At 36.8% G+C, this 17,353-nt stretch overlaps 1 protein-coding gene across 4 annotated transcripts in view; it reads right to left on the reverse strand.

Moving 5' to 3' along the window:
- The window catches only part of LOC131438980 (protein unc-79 homolog), a 676,107-nt gene that overhangs the window by 165,289 nt on the left and 493,465 nt on the right, over nucleotides 1-17,353 (reverse strand). The gene's annotated exons all lie outside the window — the stretch shown is intronic.

Here is a 17,353-nt window from a genome sequence, read left to right on the forward strand (position 1 = left end):
CCAAAATTGGACTTTCCGAATGGACCACCTAAGACGCAGCCGCGGTCAACATTTAAATGAAATTATCTTCAAAAAGTAAATGTCATGTACCAATCTAACGTTTAAAATAAAGAACCGATGAGATTTTGCAAATTTTATGCGTTTTATTGTTTAAAAAAGTTCTCAAGCTCTTAAAAAATCACCCTGTATGTGCATTAACTAGTATAACATACGGAATAAAACAGTGCTTTTATTGCGTAGGTCATCCTTAAGAAAACGAAGTGGGTTCACTATTATATGCACTTCCGGCACCGGAACCTGAGAACCGGTATAATAAAAGTCGGTTCGTACGGCCACCAACTAACATGACATACAAACTCTACTATTACGCACTCTAAATTACGATTTAAATGTTTGTCGCATACGACAATATGCAGTAATTTTTGGTAGGACCATAAGACCTTTTAATTGACCCTAAGATTGAGAATAACGGTTTAGAGTCCAGTTTATAACATTTTTTACGGTTTTTGTTCCGCCAGTTTCAGTGACGGTGTATAATACTGAACACACTTTACCCTATAACTCCGAAACCGGAAGTCGGATCCGGATAAAATTCAGGAATTCCGTTTAGGACAAGGAAACCTTTCATTTGAATCTAAGTTTGTGGAAATCGGTCAAACCATCGCTGAGAAAAGTGAGTGAGATCCATTTTGGTATATATGACCACTATTTCCGGTACTTCCGGAACCGGATGCCGCGAACCAGGATAGCCGGAATCGGTTTCTTTAGTTGCCTACTGATAATGACTATCGATTTGTGTAGCTGTGAGACCAGTTTAGAAAATTGTTAACGTTTTTTGTTTCGCCGGTTTAAGTGACGGTGTACAATATTGAACACACTTTACCCTATAACTCCGGAACCGGAAGTCGGATCCGGATACAATTAAGGAATTCCGTATGGGACCAAGATACCTTTCATTTGAATCTAAATTTGTGGAAATCGGTCAAACCATCGCTAAGAAAAGTGAATGAGATCCATTTTGGTATTGAGCAGTTATGGGTATTGGTTGAACTCCCACGAGATTCGCTTAGCATCGGAGTAATCTACCTGCCCCCTGATCGTAAAAACGACTCGGTGAGTATCAATGAGCACATAGACTCCTTGAGTTCGATATCTTTCCGATTAAGCCCCCGCACTCCTGCGCTATTGTTCGGTGACTATAATCAATCCGGTTTACGATGGTGTTTCCTGAAGGCGGATTACCTTTAGTTGATCCACTGCTGTCGCATATTCCGACTGCCTGCAGCGCTCTTCTCGATGGGTTCAACCTGAATGGATTTACCCAGATTAATACATTGCTGAATCGAAACGATCGTCTGTTAGATTTAATACTCGCAAATGATGTCGCCTTACCGGTCACAAACGTTTTCTCGCCAGTTGAGCCACTGATTGACCTTGACGCGGACCATCCCGCTCTAGGCGTTGAGTTTAGGATACCAACGCCAATTGAATACGACGAACCATCTATCTCACTCTCTCTTGACTTTCGTCGAGTCGATTATGCCGAACTGAACGATCTACTTTCCGTTATCGACTGGCGATTCATTGAAAGGACTGCTAATGTCAATGACGCTGTTGAATGTTTCTGCGATGCTGTAGAAAGTGTTGTTTCTCACGTTATTCCAGCTGTTGATATAAAAAGATGAGGAGGTTTTATGCCTGCTGGAGAGAGAGATTGTAAATTTCAGCTCCAGCGGGCTTTTCCCTGCTCCCAAATAAATAAATAAATAAGATATTTAAACTTCTTTGTATGCGACTGCAGATCACTCTTAGATTTCTACCTGTGGCTAACAGACTTGGGTCGTCACAGAATAGCGAACCCTGCGGAACGCCTGCTTGTACGGGTAGCAATTCAGATTTACAATTCCAATAGCTAACCTGAAGAGCAGGGCTTGTATTGTGAATTTTCAAACAAACGAAGCAACAAAAAACATCTACTGTGAACACTTTGCTTGACATAGCTGATTGAGAGACCTATATTAGGGAGAAACTGGATGCGCGAGAGTATATGCTACTGAGCAGACCAATTCCCCTTGCCAAGTAAATTGTCTGTGCTCTCAGTCTCAGTTAACACATGAACTAAGCAATCCATGACAATGTAATGAAATGAAGGGTTCGCTCTTGTTAGTGTACGAGAAAGAAGACCTTGCCTCACGGCGTGCTACAAGACGCGAAGCATAGTCATATAGGCAATGTTTACGGTTTATTTTTAAAGTGTAGGTTTACAGAAATCATTTTTAACATAATGCTCGCATTCCAAGACCAAATTTGATAACATTTCAAACATACTTTAAACATTTTATAGCAGAAATTTTGCATTTGAGCCCATTTTCAAAAGGATCAATTTGTTTCTTGGCAGTTTACACTGTGTATATATCCTAGAAACACTAAAAGCAATGTTCTTTAAATTAATATTCATCTCAACTAAAAGTTATGAATCTAGTTTCCTCATAGGCATCTACAATATGAATACCATTCATCAAATACTAACCTAATGAAGCATACCCGAGTAAAGTCTAACATCAAAATTAGAACAAATTGATATTTGATAATTCTTTAGATGCTTTCGCTATTTCAGCGACGTGCTCTTTGAAACGGATGTCTAGAGTTCTCTTTGTTTGTCCAATATATATTTTATCACAATGAGAACACGAGATTTTGTATACCCCCGATTTTTTCAAATTATTAGTAGGATCTTTTGTAGAACCTAGTAAATTTTTCAATTGACAGTTCATGCTGCTGAAAACTAAATCCAAACCAAATTTATTTAGTTTTGATTTCAAAGGATGTGCAATGTTTGGATTGAAGTCTACCGATATTCTTTTTAAATTTACGGATGGGGGAGACAGAGTTGTAAGTGATTGTTTTTTCAACAATCTTAATTTTTTGTCGAGGATTGTTTGAATTGAACGCTCCAAATATCCATTGAGCTTTCCAATTTCGAAAATAAAGTTTTTCTCTTTCATTGCAGCATCTCTCTTAAGGGGTAAGGTCAGCATTCTGTCAATGAACTGTCAATTGAAAAATTTACTAGGTTCTACAAAAGATCCTACTGATAATTTGAAAAAAATCGGGGGTATACAAAATCTCGTGTTCTCATTGTGATAAAATATATATTGGACAAACAAAGAGAACTCTAGACATCCGTTTCAAAGAGCACGTCGCTGAAATAGCGAAAGCATCTAAAGAATTAGAGAAAGGACTACCACATCATTTCAAGTCAAAAGTAGCTGAACATGCCTTTTCTGAAGATCATGAACTCACTACCAACGACATAAAAATCATAAGACAAATTTCCAACCCATGGAAATTAGACACAGATGAAAGTTTAGAAATCTTCAAAAATAACTCCATTTCTTTATTGAATCGTGACCAAGGAAATAAGCCCTCCTGGCTATTCAAGCTATTACCGACACATAAGATACAAATAGATTTAGGTAATACTTAATCTCTTATTATCCCACTTCTTCAGTTTGTTGCCCTCCGCTGACAATCAAACTACCGTTCTACCCGTCTGTTACTACCTGTTTCTTCCCGTTTCTACCCGTATAAAAGGAGCAGCATTACAGCATTCTTTCAAACAAACTTATAAAACCGATACACTGAAGATGTATAGGATGTAAGTAACATTCCGAAATACGCGTATCTGTATTGTAACGTTTGTTATGCTTCATTAAAGTATAGTGACTTTGTGAAAGTGTAATAACGTGACAGTGAAATAGTGGAATTAAATGGTACAAAAATAGTGCAGCTGTTTGATCATTTTGCTGTTTAAAGGCAAAAGTTTTGTGAAACTCAAAAACCTGTTTTAATCCACCTAGTGGTGTAATGATGCCTTTCTCATGTATAATATTGTGGTATTCTATTCAAAAAATTTTTCGTCGATTTTTGAAAGAAACCAAAAGATTGTATGTGCATTAACTAGTATAACATACGGAATAAAACAGTGCTTTTATTGCGTAGGTCATCCTTAAGAAAACGAAGTGGGTTCACTATTATATGCACTTCCGGCACCGGAACCTGAGAACCGGTATAATAAAAGTCGGTTCGTACGGCCACCAACTAACATGACATACAAACTCTACTATTACGCACTCTAAATTACGATTTAAATGTTTGTCGCATACGACAATATGCAGTAATTTTTGGTAGGACCATAAGACCTTTTAATTGACCCTAAGATTGAGAATAACGGTTTAGAGTCCAGTTTATAACATTTTTTACGGTTTTTGTTCCGCCAGTTTCAGTGACGGTGTATAATACTGAACACACTTTACCCTATAACTCCGAAACCGGAAGTCGGATCCGGATAAAATTCAGGAATTCCGTTTAGGACAAGGAAACCTTTCATTTGAATCTAAGTTTGTGGAAATCGGTCAAACCATCGCTGAGAAAAGTGAGTGAGATCCATTTTGGTATATATGACCACTATTTCCGGTACTTCCGGAACCGGATGCCGCGAACCAGGATAGCCGGAATCGGTTTCTTTAGTTGCCTACTGATAATGACTATCGATTTGTGTAGCTGTGAGACCAGTTTAGAAAATTGTTAACGGTTTAAGTGACGGTGTACAATATTGAACACACTTTACCCTATAACTCCGGAACCGGAAGTCGGATCCGGATACAATTAAGGAATTCCGTATGGGACCAAGATACCTTTCATTTGAATCTAAGTTTGTGGAAATCGGTCAAACCATCGCTAAGAAAAGTGAGTGAGATCCATTTTGGTATTGAGCAGTTATGGGTATTGGTTGAACTCCCACGAGATTCGCTTAGCATCGGAGTAATCTACCTGCCCCCTGATCGTAAAAACGACTCGGTGAGTATCAATGAGCACATAGACTCCTTGAGTTCGATATCTTTCCGATTAAGCCCCCGCACTCCTGCGCTATTGTTCGGTGACTATAATCAATCCGGTTTACGATGGTGTTTCCTGAAGGCGGATTACCTTTAGTTGATCCACTGCTGTCGCAAATTCCGACTGCCTGCAGCGCTCTTCTCGATGGGTTCAACCTGAATGGATTTACCCAGATTAATACATTGCTGAATCGAAACGATCGTCTGTTAGATTTAATACTCGCAAATGATGTCGCCTTACCGGTCACAAACGTTTTCTCGCCAGTTGAGCCACTGATTGACCTTGACGCGGACCATCCCGCTCTAGGCGTTGAGTTTAGGATACCAACGCCAATTGAATACGACGAACCATCTATCTCACTCTCTCTTGACTTTCGTCGAGTCGATTATGCCGAACTGAACGATCTACTTTCCGTTATCGACTGGCGATTCATTGAAAGGACTGCTAATGTCAATGACGCTGTTGAATGTTTCTGCGATGCTGTAGAAAGTGTTGTTTCTCACGCTATTCCAGCTAGTCGTCCACCGCTAAAACCGCCGTGGTCTAATCCACGTTTACGTGCTCTTAAGCGAACACGTTCTGCCACCTTACGAAAATATTGTAACACTCGTTCGCAGTACATCAAACAACAACTGAATACAGTAACTAGACAGTATCGTCGTTACAACATTTTTCTATATCGTTGCTATATTAAACGTATTGGAATGAATCTTCGTCGAAACCCTAAACGTTTCTGGTCCTTCGTTAACTCAAAAAGGAGAGAGGCTGGCCTTCCGCACTCTATGTACTTAACCGATGATACGGCCCGCAACGAAAAGGAAAAGTGCGATTTATTTGCCCGTCATTTTAAACAAAAATTCAACGAAAGTTCTGCTACACTGATGCAAATAGACGAAGCAGTCACAGATGTGCCTCGTGATATTTTTAATTTCAATATTCCGCTTGTAACCGAAGAAATGGTTAGAGTCGCATTGAACAAATTGAAGTTGTCGTTCGCTGCTGGACCCGACGGTATTCCCTCATCTGTGCTGAAGCGTTGTGCAGGCGCTCTCAGTTATCCACTAGCAAGACTGTTTAACCTTTCAACTCTACAATGTGAGTTTCCTTCTCGATGGAAGTTCTCCTATCTGTTTCCTGTTCACAAAAAAGGTGATAAACGCAATGTCTCCAATTATCGAGGAATAACGTCTTTGTGTGCTTGCTCAAAGCTGTTCGAAATTATTGAAAACGATTCCCTTTTTGCCAGCTGTAGGAACTACATAGATAACGAGCAGCATGGATTCTATCCGAAACGCTCGGTGTCATCTAATCTCATGTTGTTCACTTCGAAATGTGTGCAGAGTATGGAAGGCGGATGGCAAATCGACGCAGCGTATATGGATCTCAAAGCAGCATTTGACCGAGTGGATCATGGAATTCTTCTATCAAAATTGCAACGACTGGGAATCTCATCGATGAGCGTGAAATGGTTCAGATCCTACCTAACAAACCGTTATGTCAGTGTAAAAATTGGCTCCTCGACTTCAGAAGTTTTCTCAAACCTGTCCGGAGTTCCGCAAGGCAGTACTCTTGGACCGCTGCTGTTTTCGATTTTCATGAACGATTTTCTGCTACTGTTACCACCGGAATGCAGACTCTCCTATGCCGATGACACAAAAATCTTTAAAGTTGTCAAATGTCTCCTGGATTGCATTGAGTTACAGGAAATGATTCAAACGTACGTTGAATGGTGCTTAAAAAACTATTTATGTTTAAGTATCGAGAAATGCTGTATCATCTCTTTCCATCGTAAAGCTGATCCTGTCATGTTCGATTATTTCATTGTGGGAAGATCCATGACACGAGTGGAGAATATAAAGGATCTTGGTGTCATTCTGGATCAAAAAATGACTTTTAGACTTCATTATGACGAAATTTTAGCCAAAGCCAATCGTCAACTCGGTTTCATCATGAAGATTGCCTCAGAGTTTCGGGATCCGTTGTGTTTGAGATCTTTGTATTGCTCACTTGTACGCTCTATACTCGAGTCAAACGCTGTGGTATGGTGCCCTTACCATGCTCTCTGGAATACTAGGATTGAAGATACCTTTCATTTGAATCTAAGTTTGTAGAAAACGGTCAAACCATCGCTGAGAAAAGTGAGTGAGATCCATTTTTGTATATATGACCACTATTTCCGGTACTTCCGGAACCGGATGCCGGGAACCAGGATAGCCGGAATTCGTTTGTTTAGTTGCCTACTGATAATGACTATTGATTTGTGTAGTTTTGAGACCAGTTTAGACATTTTTTACGTTTTTTGTTTCGCCGGTTTAAGTGACGGTGTACAATATTGAACACACTTTACCCTATAACTCCGGAACCGGAAGTCGGATCCGGATAAAATTCAGGAATTCCGTATGGGACTGGTACACCTTTCATTTGAATCTAAGTTCGTGGAAATCGGTCAAACCATCGCTGAGGAAAGTGAGTGAGATCCATTTTGGTATATATGACCACTATTTCCGGTACTTCCGGAACCGGATGCCGGGAACCAGGATAGCCGGAATTGGTTTGTTTAGTTGCCTACTGATAATGACTATCGATTTGTGTAGTTTTGAGACCAGTTTAGACATTTTTTTACGTTTTTTGTTTCGCCGGTTCAAGTGACGGTGTACAATATTGAACACACTTTACCCTATAACTCTGAAACCGGAAGTCGGATCCGGATAAAATTCAGGAATTCCTTATGGGACTGGTACACCTTTCATTTGAATCTAAGTTCGTGGAAATCGGTCAAACCATCGTTGAGAAAAGTGAGTGAGATCCATTTTGGTATATATGACCAAATTTCCGGTACTTCCGGAACCGGATGCCGGGAACCAGGATAGCCGCATAACCTTTCTATATGAGAAAAGCATAAATGAAAATATTAAAATCAACAACTTAGTGAATCCATTGAAATTGAGCTAATTTCAAAAACTGCCGAGATCCTGCAGTTGACCGCAACCATAACCGTGAAGAATCGATTTTTTTCAACATTTTTTCAATTTTTACACAAATAATGCTCTTTCTTTTTAGCCACGAGAATATTGGTGTCAAACCACACGTCTGGGAGGCATTAGATAAATTGACGATATTCGGTACCACGTTTGTCTGAAGCAAGTCAATCTGAATAGTGGCTTTGGCATTACCAATTTAAGAATTTGATATGAGAAATATATTTGACGTAATCGATTTCCTTTTAGATACGTTAAGTATCCGATCATGTAACAATTTTTGCGTTTAGTTTAAAAAAAATGTTTCGATATTTGTAATCATACGCCGTCGCGAGGTTCGCTCCAAAGTTTTTAGACCATTATTTTAAGTGCATTCAGAAATCCTGGATTTCTGGACCTGGATGGCGAAAATAATCTACTCGCCAAACCCGTTCTGAAAATACCCATAACTTTATATCCAACAGTATAGAAAAATTCATTGTTTACGAAGTTCGAACATCGAATATTGAATGTCTCAGATTTCAGAACCTAGAGCTAATTCTTAATAATACTTTAGTGGCTTATAGGAGCTACCAAGAAAATATATGTTTATATTGTATATTCCTAAGTGTGATGTGATGTGAAGTTAAGCCACCATCAGTTCAAGGTCTTGCCAGTGGATGCGGGTAGACTTACAGTAGCCCCGATACGGTTCACCCATTCACCTTCTTACTATAGCTGTTATCGAAAAGCGAACAAAAAGGGTTGGGCGGATATGTCAGCAGAGTCACTTACACGTATTCCGCGGGAATAAGAGATGCTCTTCCAACTATAATATCCAATGCATGGGTGAAGCATATCGCTTTACATGCTTGAACCCGCCTGATGGTTTGTTTGAGAAGGGCGCGTCAGACTCATGTCAAACCTTCAGAAGGAAACAAGTTTCCTTCAAGTGACTTGGGCTGGCTATCCACAATCCCTCGTCCAGTCATCAATTCGTCCGATGCCCTGATGCTCCCTCCCATAACGTCCCCATCATAAATGCTTTATATCAATATAATACAATATATGATAAAGTAATATAATTCAATATGCTATAACATAATAATATAATATTTTTCAATAATATACAATATAATATAATATACTATAATATAACATAGACGAACCAGCCTTCGGCTGAGTCTCCTCGGGCAAGAAAACTGAAACAAACTATTTTATAATATAATACAATACAATACAATGATGCACTAGTCGTAATATAATACGCCTCGTTGAAATGTCGTACAATACTGCAATGAATTAAGGACTATTCACACATTTCAGTTCCGTGACGGTTCAGTGAAAGTGCCTTCAGTGCGCCGTCAGTATTCTTTTTTTGTCGGAATCCTTCCGTTCTGTTTCCGTGCTGTATTCGTTCCGGCACAGCAAATGCAGTGACATACCGACTTCAGTGAAAATAAAAAAATATCGGTGACGACGAATTTGTGTTTGCCGGACGGACGCTACACTGACGGCGAGCTGCACTGAAACGGTACGGTGCCGGATAGGTGTGAATGCGCGCATAGAAAACGAATGAAGTAATATCAGTATCCGTGCACGGTGTCGTGCCGGTACTGAACCGGACCGGATATATGTGAATAGTCCTTTAAGCTCTAATAATTCAGTATCAGTTCCGCTAGTCAACTCATGTGCTAAAACTGACAATTATAGTGAAATATGCTATCTCTTATCGGTATGTTGACTATAGTGGTTGGACGATGAAAAGATGCCTACGTACCGTATCTTCGCGTCGTTATAACAGCAGCAGTATTACACATTTTTGAAACTTGTCTCTTGACTTGTCGTGACCTATATACTGTATAACCGATCCGTTGATTGGGGTCGGGTGCTCAACAGAGTAGCATAGCTACACTAATTGGCACAGCAGCCCTACAACCTAATCTAATAAAATATAATTCTAATGAAGTAATAATTCATATTAATCATAACAATTATAATAATAATAATGATAAAAATAATAATAATAATAATAATAATAATAATAATAATAATAATAATAATAATAATAATAATAATAATAATAATAATAATAATAATAATAATAATAATAATAATAATAATAATAATAATAATAATAATAATAATAATAATAATAATAATAATAATAATAATCCCCGTTTTTTACACGATTTCCGCGAGTGATGAATGAATACAAAATTATGAAATAGTGAACACACACCAGCGCCATTCGAATGTCTCTCCATTCCATTCTGGAACAATTTTGTTCTTTTCTTCGCTTTGGCTTGTGGGACTGTACTTTGGCCCGCTTCGCGTAAGGGGCCATTCATAAACCATGAATCTATAAGAGTGGGATCAGATCGAAATCTTCCAAGTAATTTTCATGCCATATTTAATGCAAAGCGCTAGTGAAAATAATTAAATAATTCATTAATGTCAGCGATTAAAAAGGAAACCCGTAAAATAATAAACCATTGATTTTACAGCATAAACAATTGATTCGCAAATAGATCTATTGTTTACAATACATTTTATTGTATCTTGACAAGATTTTTTTCGTTCCCAACGATTCAATATATTGTTTCTTCGATTCTACAATTGAATTAATTGTACACGTGGTGTTTCAAACAATATGCAAACTGTAAATTTAATTGTTTTCCAAGAAAACATGTATGAGTAAAAAGTATGTTCACAATTAAAAAGCATGTTCACAATTAATTGAATAGTGTATAACAATACATTAAAATATTGTTCAATGGTCAAAGCAAAATCGTGGAAGGTTTTGTAACAGCAAATCGTATTGTTTTTCTAAAATATTTTTTATTCGGGAAGATCTCACCCGATTTGTCTCTCATTCTAAAAGCACTATTCACTTCATTTTCTTCCCGCTCCTTTTCAGCAACCCACGGCTACGAATGAAACGAACACATTCACAAAACTTTCATTCGCCAGACATAATCTCTATGATATTTATCACAAAAGCATTTATATTATTTTTTTAAAACACTCTTAACGCAATTGAAACATAATAATTTTGATTGAATAAAACTCATTCACGATCCCAGGACACTTGAAAAGACAAGCCAATACACTCGAAGAGGAATAGGAGAATAAAAAAATACATGTGCTCTCGACCGCTGTCAGGCACGAACTTTTAAATTTGTATATTCCAAAGTAGTCCACAAACTATGTCGAAGACATTCTTCAAAACAATTCTCACTCCTAGTTATAAATGTTTAGAACTTCATATACTTATTAACGCTACTTATTTTGAGATGTGTTTTATCAATCATCTAATAGATCTTGGAACTTTAATGCACTTTTCTAAAGAAACCGTCGTATAATATTAATAACAATAATAATAATAATAATAATAATAATAATAATAATAATAATAATAATAATAATAATAATAAAAATAATAATAATAATAATAATAATAATAATAATAATAATAATAATAATAATAATAATAATAATAATAATAATAATAATAATAGCAATAATAATAATAATAATAATAATAATTGTTACGTCCGGTAATGACTAACAGGGCTTTCGGACGTCTTACACTTGATACACGTCTATCCTGTACAAGCTTTCAGTTATCACTGTTCTTTATTACGGATTCTGCTATCTACTTGAGAGCTGAGATTCCTATCTACTCTCACCTCTCATCTCCTTCCTTAAATTTACAAACCAATTCTTAAATTATTGTTCAATATAATTTCATTTATTATTTATTTATCATGTTTTTTCCTTTGTGTTCCTTTTTTTTTTACTAACTGTTCTAAATTTAGGTTTTTGAATTTATATTTTCTTTGTCTTGTAGATCGACGTAATGACTGATATTTTTTTAAGATTTTAGTGACTGGTTTAGATGATGGATTGCGTTCCGTGTTTTCTATTGTACTTTTTTGTGTGTCTCGATCTTGATTACTAGGTTCCTGTTTCGCTTTTAACTCGTAATTAACACAATTCTTTAATGTGAAAGGTGTTTGGGGGATAAACTTCAATTGATTTTAATGTGCCTTTCGAATGTCACCCTTTATGTCTATCAGATATGTGAAATTCGATAACCTTCTTAAAATTATGCCTTCCATGCTAAACGTCCTACCGTTCGATTTGTACTTATAAATTATTTTGCTATTGGGTTTGAAAACTGTGTCGACGTGCTGTGTGCTGCATTCTTGATGAAATGGTGTTCTAACTTCTCTTAGAGCTGATAATTTTGTGCGTAGTGGGAAAGCAAACATCCTTTCGTTCGGTATGATGTTGTCTTCGGTGGTTGGCGATTGATGATGGTGATGCAAAAATAATTTTATTTCATTGTCGATCTGTAGTAATGAGAAAGAATCGTTCTCTTTGATTAGTTTTCCCAACACCGCTTTTGTGGTCTGTACCGCTCTTTCTGCCAAGCCGTTGCTGGCTGGGTGATATGGTGGCGACAGTATATGTTCACAATCCCTAGCTTTACAATATTTTTGAAATTGGGCACTATTGAATGGGGGTCCGTTGTCACTAACGATGGATGAAGCAAATCCAAAGACATTGAAAATATTATCGAGCTCTTGCGCAACGTGATCGGCATTAGTCTTTGTCATTCTCCGGATTTCAATCCACCGAGAGTATGCGTCAACCAATATTAAAAATGTGCAATTGAATTTGTGGAAAAAATCGATATGTACTCGCTCAAACGGCCTTGAAGTAGCTGGCCAATTGCCATAGACTCTTGGGGTTCTGTCGATTCCGTAAATTTGACACTGTTTACAAGAGCTAACGTATTTTTCTATATCGGATCCAAATTTTGGCCAGTACATGTATCTGCGCGCGATCTGTTTCATTTTTTGTATGCCCCTGTGGTTCGCGTGTAACAACTGAAGAGCTGGCTTTTTAAGTGTTGTTGGAATGACTATTCTTTCACCGAAAATTAAACATTCGGATTCAATACTTAGTTCATGCCTTTTTCCGAAATAATTTTTCAATGGCCCCTTGTTAACGTGCCTTGGCCAGCCGTTACGAACGTAATTTATTACTCTCGAAAGTTCAAGATCCAAGTTGGATTCTTGGCTTATCAATTTAGAGTTTAAATTAACTTGTTGGTTGTCTATTAAATAATTTAGTTCATTAAAAGAGCTGCGTTGCATTTCCTCCAAATCGGGAGAACTCAAACTTTGATTTATTGGTAATCTTGACAAACCGTCAGCTGCTAGGTTATCTTTCCCCCTCATATGTGTAATAGTGTAATCAAATATAGATAATCGGAGAAAATATCTTTGTAATCTGGTGGCAATTACTGATGGTCCACCTTTTTTATTATTAAATATCCCAAGGAGTGGTTTATGATCTGTGATAATTGACACTTTTTGCCCTAATACGTATTTGTAGAATTTTTCCATTGCAAAAACCACTGCTAACGCCTCCCTGTGCAATATTGGATATTTTTTTTCGGTTGGTGTAAGTCTTCTAGAAACAAAGAACACCGGCATTTCCATTCCGTTTATTCTATGGCTCAATATACCAGATATTCCTTCATCACTTGCATCACACGAAACTGTAATGGGCTTAGCTGGATCAAAGTGTGTTATCCCGAGCGCTACAAATAGCTTTTTTGCTTTGCTCGAAGGCATCGTTGCATTCAACGTTCCAATCCCATTTGTCATTTTTTGATAGAAGATTGTAAAGAGGAGAGAGAATTATGCTTAATTTAGGTACGAATTTAATATAAAATGTTATCATGCCGAGAAACGCTTTTAGTTGTGTTTGCGATTTTGGCACTGGCACGGCCGTTATTGCTTTCACTTTCTCTGGATTTGGCGACACACCTGCCTCCGAAAGAATGTGACCCAAATATTTCACTTGGGGGACAAACCATTGGCATTTATCGGCATTGATTTTAACGTTGTGATGCATTAACCTTTCCAACACAATTTTGATCTTGCTCAATAGCTTACTATCTGAATCTGCCCAGATGAGGATATCATCTATATATGTCTGGACTTCAGGAATATCTCGTAAAATGGAGTCCATGACTGCTTGGAAAATCGAAGCTGCTGGTTTTACCCCGAAAGGTAACCTGCGGTAAGCGTACAAACCTTTGTGAGTATTAATTACTAATAATTTTTTGGATGCTTCAGATAGGCTCCTTTTAAAGCTGTTGATAGGCTCCTTTTAAATCGATGAGCGCAAATTTTTTTGCGCCACTTTTATTTGTGATAAGCTCATCTATAATTGGGAGAGGATAATGATGTGTTATTATGTGTGGGTTTACAGTCTTGGACCCATCCATGCAAATTCTGATATCTTTTTTATTTGGTTTCACTACCACTACTATGGGGGACGCCCATTCGGCGTACTCAACCTTTTCAATTATTCCCATATTTTCTAACTCATCTAGATGAGCGCCCACGGTTTCACGGTGCTTAAAAGCGACTGTATATGGTTTGTGTATAAAAGGTCTCGCAGTACTATCTATCCTAATATCTACCTCTACTTTTTTTATGGGTTCTGTTAGGTTGTCATCGAAAACCGGTGCGTACTCCGATTTTAGATTTGTAACAGTTTTTTTATCCACTCTTGCTTCTCAATCTCGTTGATAGTATTGAGACTAAAAGTTTCTCTCCACTGCGGCCATATCACATTGAGCCAATCTCGACCTAATAAAGAGATAAAGTTTCGGGGGGACTTGATCACTAATATTGACAAAGTTAAAAGTCTTGATTTCAATTGAACCTTAACTTGTATTCTACCCAATACATCTACTGTTTCGCCCGAGATAACGAAGAATCTTCTACGATCTGGCAGTAGTGTGCATTTTCTAAATTTTTCATTATATGTAGATAGCGAACAAATTGTGGCGCAAGCACCCGTATCACATTCCATTAGTAACTTTTTATCTTCCACATTTAATTCCACAAAAGCGGGTGTTGAAATGTTTGACTTACCTAGCAATACGTTGTTAATCCAACTACCATGGGCACTCTCGGTGTCCAGATTGTCTACGGACTGCTCATCAAACGTGTCATTTTCGTTCTCCAGGGTCATTTTTAAATCTTCCATCGCTGCTGATAATTGGTTGATTCTTTCCTCGAAAGCTCTCTTTCGTGCTGAGCCGCCTTTCTGTATTTGTGATTCGTACCTTGGCTTTTTTTTCTTCGGTAGGGTGCAATTGTATGACAAATGCCCTTTGTTATAACAATTGTAGCACACGGTATCTTCGCTTATTCGGGAATTGCCACGGTAACGAGAGATATCCATTTGTGCTTGTTTAGCACGTGCATCTTCGTAAAATTTTCCTGGTTTAATGAAACTTTTTCGATTTGCTGGATTGCCTTGTCCGACATAGTGTATTACGTCGGAGTTCAATTTGGACATTTTTCGCGCCTCGATGGTGGCGATCTCAATCGTTTTTGCTTTTTCCAACAATTGTGCCAGGTTCAACAAATGATTAGAGTCTCGGAGCATTGCTTCTCTCGATTTATCGTTTCTAATCCCGGCCACAAAAACTGATTGTACTAATGTGGCTTCTGTTTCAACACTTACACTACAATGCTCGACGATATTCTGCAGGTCAATGGCGAAATCGTCCAGTGATTCGCCTTCTTCTTGCTTGCGCGTAATAAGACGGTGTCGTTCCGCGAACACGTTTTTATTTTCATCATGTAAAATTTTAAACTTGTCTATTATTTGCGTATATGTTTTATCCACTATTCTATTCGGTTTGAAACTTCCTATGATGCGGTTGGCTGTCTCTTGACCAACACTAGTAATGAACTCCAATGCCTTTTCGTCCTCTGGGGTTTTATTTAGTGCAAAATATATGTCCACTGTTTGAAGATATGAATTCACGTTTAATCCTGGTATATATACAGGAAACTTTCCTTTTGTTCTCTTGTCCACCGTCACCACCATTTTACTTTCATTTTCATCTGCCGAAGTAGCCATGTGGATATCGGGTTTCACTGGTACACAATCTTGGTTTTGTCACTACGTACAATTATCCCGTGAACGTGTGAATTTACGTTCTTATTTCATCTCACTAAATTATGTTTTATCAGCACATAGCTTTGAATCCTCGTCGCCAGTATGTTACGTCCCATCCTCGTCGCCAGTATGTTACGTCCGGTAATGACTAACAGGGCTTTCGGACGTCTTACACTTGATACACGTCTATCCTGTACAAGCTTTCAGTTATCACTGTTCTTTATTACGGATTCTGCTATCTACTTGAGAGCTGAGATTCCTATCTACTCTCACCTCTCAATAATAATAATAATAATAATAATAGCAATAATAATCATAATAATCATAATAATAATAATAATAATAATAATAATAATAATAATAATAATAATAATAATAATAATAATAATAATAATAATAATAATAATAATAATAATAATAATAATAATAATAAAAATAATAATAATAATAATAATAATAATAATAATAATAATAAAAATAATAATAATAATAATAATAATAATAATAATAATACTAATAATAATAATAATAATAATAATAATAATAATACTAATAATAATAATAATAATAATAATAATAATAATAATAATAATAATAATGATAATAATAACAATAATAATAATAATAATAATCATAATAATAATAATAATAATAATAATGATAATAATAATAATAATAATAATAATCATAATAATAATACTCAAGGCTCTCCCTTTATGTACGCATTGTGTTGTGTTTACACACTATCAATAATCCCATCGTTCATATCACATCTTTCGATCATTTCTAAAAGCGTACAACTTAAATCAAATAGTAGCAGAACTCATTGAACATTTGAAACGAATAATAAAAGCGAAGCCCACGCGCCTATAAGATGTACATGAGTGATCAATTAAATAATATTTAGTGTTGTTGATAACCAGATCAGCATAGCAATCTAGAAGTTTTTCAGTACAACGCTATGACAAAAAATGAAGCTGCACTGACTCACTCGACAATGATCGACAATGTTAACAAGCGAGAGTTTTGTTGTTCATTTATTTCACGAACCCCAGCGCCATATCTGCTCCTCACGTACTTCATTGATATTTAACGACTTAAAATTTATACTTAAAATACATGGGCTTCAAAAGCAAACAACATAAACTATGCAAAAAAACATCATTGCATTGTTCCAAAGAACGAAAACTAAAAGCATGTACACAGTCTGGTAGTTGTCTATGGCATTGAACGAAATTATTTTTATCAATACTAAAACGTTATTTAGCTCCCCGTTTTTTTTACACGATATAAGAGTAGGATCAGATCGAAATCTTCCAAGTAATTTTCATGCCTTCCGGACTTTTAGAATAAGGACAGTGCAAAATGATGCAATAGAATAATTTTAGAATTACGTCGTTTATGCTTGTCCCCAACGTTTCGGTACCACGGCACTAACACTAACGTTTTTGTTACGTCGACCATATTTACTGCAAAGCGCTAGTGAAAATAAT

The sequence above is a fragment of the Malaya genurostris genome, chromosome 3, assembly GCF_030247185.1.
Source record: "Malaya genurostris strain Urasoe2022 chromosome 3, Malgen_1.1, whole genome shotgun sequence".
NCBI classification, from domain to species: domain Eukaryota; kingdom Metazoa; phylum Arthropoda; class Insecta; order Diptera; family Culicidae; genus Malaya; species Malaya genurostris.